We start from the raw sequence: 5,312 nt of genomic DNA, 5'->3' as shown, positions 1-5,312 counted from the left end.
CTATCAGGCTTCAAACTGGAAACCAAAACTCAAGATAGGTGCCTTCCTGCCTGTCTTCCTTTCACCTTCCCACATTCTGCCTATCTCTTTTCCTTCCTCCCACCCTCTCTTCCTCCCTCCATTCTTCCCTCCCTCCTTCCCACCCTCCCTTCCTTACTTCCTTCCTTTGTTTTTTTGTGGTTTATAGGAAAAAGAGTCTCATGTAGCTATGAGGGCATACACAGCCTCTGGAATATGAGGATTGTGGTTCAAAGCCAGGCTGGGCTTTTCTTCAAGTAATCACCAAGAGACAGGAAGTAGTAGAGGTCTAGACATAAAACACAGAGAATTCAAGCTCACCAGTGCCATTCACTAAAACAGGTCTCATGGACTTTCCTGCCCAGCCTGGCTTTGAACTTTAAACCTCAGATTTCAGATTTCAGCAATCTAAAATGATAGGATCACAGGTGTGAGCCATGATTTAAATTTATTTAATTGGCTCCTCTCTTCTATTGTCTGTCCTTTCTTTCTTTCTTTCTTTCTTTCTTTCTTTCTTTCTTTCTTTCTTTCTTTCTTTCTTTCTATCTTTCTTTCTTTCTTTGATTGTTTTTTTCTAACTCAACATTTGGAAGCTCAGCCATTTAGGCCACAAGTCAGCCACTGGCCTTGGATCCTTTGGTTCTGGTTCAAGGGTTTGAACTCTGGCCTGGTCACTGTCCATGTTTGCTTATTTTATTTTATTTCCTCAAACTAGCTGGGAGTACAATTGAGGCCAAAACTTGACTTTTGACTTTGTTTTAAATTCAAGGCTAGCGAGGTCTAATGCATGAACCACAGCTCAACTTTTGCCTTTTTATTTTTTTGGTGAGTCATAGCAGATAAGAGTACTCAGAATAAACAGGCACAGTACACAGACGCTTGATATCTGAGGACCATGGTTCAAAGCCAGCCTGGGCAGGAAAGTCCATGAGACTCCTATCTCCAATGAACCACCCAGAGGCAGAAAGTAATAGAGTTCTAACCATGAACAAATCACCAATGAGTTTAAGTCCACCATTGTCAGGGAGGCTCATGGATTTTCCTGCCCATGCTGGTTTTGAACAACAATCCTGTGATCTCAGTGAGCTGAGCAACAATAGGATACAGGCATGAATGATGTTTTCATGCTTTTGAGTTGTCTCTTTGATATCTTCTCCTTCCTCTTAATCCATTTTCATACATGTATTTTTTCCACAGTCAAATATTTCATAATTTTAAAGGATAACATTTTTAAAAGGTAAAGGAAGATCTGTGACATGAGTGCATCCACAAGAAGAACCAGCCTGCATTGCAGTGTGAACAATCCTGCTCTGTTCCCATGGGAACACAGACATGCTAGGACCTGGACTGTGGCAAATAGCCCTTTGAAACAAGCACAGGCAGGCTGGAAATAATTTCTATTAACATTTTACTGCAAGATGGAAAAATTCCCCAAGGTACCGCTAAACCAAGTCCCTTATTTCAAGTGCACAGTCTTGGCTTGCCTTACTTCTTCAGTCAAAACCAAATCTATAAAGGCTTGTGCACTCCAAGGTCGAAAAAAATCCCCACACTCCAGGTATCTGAAGACCTCAGTTCTGACTGACATTAACTAACCAGCCCCTGTTCCACCTTCGTCCAGACTCTCCAGGGAAATCAGGAGACCAAACAAGTGAGTTCTGACATCTGACAAGCCATATGCACGTCATAAACAAACCAAAATACTGTTCATATCTTTGTCTTTGTTTTGCAGAAATTTTAAGGAGACCATCCAAGAGGAAGGAATGAAACTGATTATTTGTTAAATGAAAATTGAACTTTCAAAGGGTCTGTTCCAAAACCCAACGGTTCTCTGTAGCAGAGCTCTCTTGTTTTTGAGTTGGGAGGCCATGTGGAGGGCAATCAGGAGTGGATGGTACCTCTCAGGGTCAGTGCACAGTAGTCCGGTAAAGCATCAGATCAGACAGGCATCTTTTCAGGTGGATGGGCATACCACCAGATTTTTGGAAAACTTCTACAGCTCTGGAACTTTGTTCTTCCCAGCATAATCATAAACAGTGGGATTGGAAGTCAGCTTTGTTGGGGTGGCTAATATGACAGACAAAGCTTCAGTGGACACCACAGGCGTTAATTTCTTTGGGCTATCTGGTCTGAAGTCCAGGTTCCAGCCAACTTCTGTGTGAAGCTGCAAAACTTGTAGCACAGTATTCGAGCAGCCAAGCCTCCTTCAGCAGCTGCTGGTGAAATCGCCCAGAAGGATCTGCCTCCTTTGCTTAATTCATTTTTTGTTCCTCTTTTTTTTGTGAGTTGTGGGGTTTGAACCCTTCTGGGTCCAGGCATTGTTCCTGAGCTCTTCAACTCAAAGCTAATGCCCTACCCTAGAGCCAAGCTCCATTTGCCATTTTCGAGGGGTTAATTGGAGATAAGAGTCACAGGTCCTTTTATGCATGGACTGGCTTTGAACTTTGATCCTCAGATCCCAGCGTATTGAGTAGCTAGGATTACAGGTGTGAGCCACCACGTTGCTTTTTTTTAAAATTCAAGTTCTCTAACTTGTTATGTGTTGGCCTGTTTCCCTTAGGTTTTTATCTTGCTTTGCTTTTTTCCATCCAGGCTAGGAGGATTCACACCAGGAACAAAAGTTCAAATTCAGGCTTTGTTTAGTTCATTTGCTCTTATTTGCTTGCTTGCCTGTCTGCTTGCTTTCTTTCTTTGCTTCCTTTTCTATTTCCTTCTCTCTTTTCTGTTTCCTTCTCTCCTTTCTTGTATCCCTACCCTCCGCCTTCCACCCTTCCTTCCTTCCTTTTCTTTATTTTATTCGTTCTTTCTTCCTCTCTCTCTGTTTCTTTCTGTATTTCCCTTCCTCTCTCCCTCCCTCCCTCCCTCCCTCCATTCCTTCCTTCCTTTCTTTCTTGCTTGCTTGCTTTTTTGCTTTCTCGCTCGCTCTAATTTTCTTCCTTTCTCCCTTTGTTTCTTTTCTGTTCTTTGATGATTTATATGAAGAAAGAGTCTCATGGGAACTTGAGGGCATTACAGAGGCTCTCAAATCTGAGGGTTGTCTTTCAAAGCCAGCCTGGGCAAGAAAGTCCTTGAGATTCTTATCTGTAATCAACCACCAACAGAAAGGAAGTACTAGAGCTCTAGCCATGAGCAAAACAAGTTCAAGCCTTCCACTGCCACTCACTAAAGCATGTCTCATGGACTTTGCTGCCTAGACTGGCTTTGAACCACACTCCTCAGGTCTCAGCATCCTCAGCAGGTAGGATTCCAGATGTGTGACATGATTTGAAAGTGTTTAACTGGCTCTCCTCTACTTTCTCATTCCTTTTCATCTAGTTCACTACTTCTGTACACATTTTTTGGTAGTTTTTCAGTTTTATTATTTCAGGACCTCTAGTTTCTTGTTGGGATTAACCACTCTCCCTCAATTTCTTTTTTTCAGTTTAAAAGTTTTTATTTTTGTTTTTCCCCTCAATATTTAGAAGCCCTGGTACTTGGGACACAGTTATACTACTGGCTTTGTTGTTTATACCAATATAGGGCTGGAACTTATGGTTTGGGCAGTATTGCTGAGTTCTTTTGCTCAAAACTAGACACTCTATGACTTTGCTCCATAATGCAACTTTTGGTGCATGGCCCGGGAACCCCCAAGCCCATCCAGATGCTTAATCAATGGGTCGTGGAAAAACCGCGGTAAATAGGCCGGCTTCATTTGTCTCTGTGTATTATTTCTTTTTGTTTTTCTGATTTGGGTATCTCCCTTTGAGATGGGTACTACTCTGCTTGCTCTTATAATGATGAATTTTAAGGATGTTAGAAGCAGAGATTTTGATTTGAGTAGAGACAAATTAATTACTCTTTGTAATTTGGAATGCCCACCCTTTGATGTTGGATGGCCCCCAGAGGGCACCTCCAGCCTCCCCACAATTTTGGAAGGTTAGGGAGAAAATTTTCTTTCCAGGAAGATCTGGCCACCCTGATCAAATTCCTTACTGTTAATCTAGACTTGGTCTTGCAACATTTTAAAGAGAAACTTTGGGGTTTACTTAAAGGTTTTTGCTTCTCTGTTAGATGTTTTTGTCTTTTCTGGTACCAGCCCTAATGTTTTGTTAGCTATTTTCATGGATTCTTGTTTTTGTGTCCTTGTCACTAAGACAACTGTTGGCAGGACAGAGGCATCAGTCTTGGTTCCCCCAGGACTGAGGTGTTACTCTTGCCCCCCTGATAGGTAGGATGGCCTTGGCCGGCCGGCTTCAAAGAATGGAAATCTTTATGGAGAGTCACCCCCTGAGAGTTTTCAGGGCCCCAGGTGTTTTCCTCATTCTGACTGCTGCCAGGCATGCCATCAAAATTTGGGGGTACTTAAAGGTTTCTACTTTTGTCTTGTCTTGTGTGGTATTTCTAGGTCTTGGGCCTGGTATGGCTGCTCCCGTGTGGCAGCAGTTGTAACAAGCTAAATTACCTTGTAAAAGAACTTGGGTCTCACCTGCAAGAGTAAAATTGGCAAAAATCTTAAAACAAACTTCCAGAAAATGTACAGCTGATATTAATTTTGCATACTTTAAACATAATGGGTAGAGCTGTTTACACTGTAAATATTGTATCTTGTTTAGCCCAGAGGTATTAGGGAATTTGGCTATTTAAAGTTTTAGAGATTTAAATGTGAATTTGTTTATAAATATCAGAAACTTTACCTGTCTGCAGAAATCTGAGACTTTTGGTGCACACTTGCATTTATCCCTCATTCATCATAATCAGTAGAAACCTTGGGCTCTACTAGCAGAGATTTGCAATAGAGGAAAATCTTGATACATAAGGACATATAATGTGAAGCTAATTGAAAGGACCTCCAGGATATCGAAACAAAAGTCATATAATGAATGATTGTTGTCCTTAATGTACTATGTTGTCTCTCATCTCCTTTGCTGTCCCTTGGTTATCTCATATTGGTATAGTATCTCACTTTGTTATCTGATATGTTGAATTTATTTGTATTTGGATATTTGAAATTTGATAGGGAAGGGGGGAAAACCAAGATGGGTGGGGGGTGTGGGGAGGGGAGGGAAACGGGTACCAAGACATGTGAAAAGGTATCAATGTATGTGAATTAATGCACCTTCTATCTGGCAAATATCATGTAACCCTTTTACTAATTACAATAAAAAAATAAAATAAATGGGACTACAACACAGCAGAAGGTAGGGGAAGGCTTGGGGAGTATTGCCAGACTCTAATGGCGGGTCTCCCGGCTGCTGCTCGTAAGCCCACAAATTTGGCTAAGGTGTATTCAGTTTTTCAAGGTAAAGCAGAAACTC

The 5,312-nt window shown here is 41.5% G+C and overlaps 1 pseudogene; it reads right to left on the bottom strand.

Moving 5' to 3' along the window:
- Positions 1 to 1,798: 1,798 nt before the first annotated feature.
- On the bottom strand, positions 1,799 to 4,731 carry LOC150039170 (cytochrome c oxidase subunit 7A2-like, mitochondrial pseudogene; annotated as a pseudogene).
- Positions 4,732 to 5,312: the final 581 nt, after the last annotated feature.

The sequence above is a fragment of the Megascapheus bottae genome, unplaced genomic scaffold (assembly GCF_031878675.1).
Source record: "Megascapheus bottae isolate mThoBot1 unplaced genomic scaffold, mThoBot2.hap1 HAP1_SCAFFOLD_37, whole genome shotgun sequence".
Classification (NCBI taxonomy): domain Eukaryota; kingdom Metazoa; phylum Chordata; class Mammalia; order Rodentia; family Geomyidae; genus Megascapheus; species Megascapheus bottae.
The sequence above is the reverse complement of the archived record's forward strand: the minus strand, read 5'-3'. Positions and strand labels throughout refer to the sequence as shown.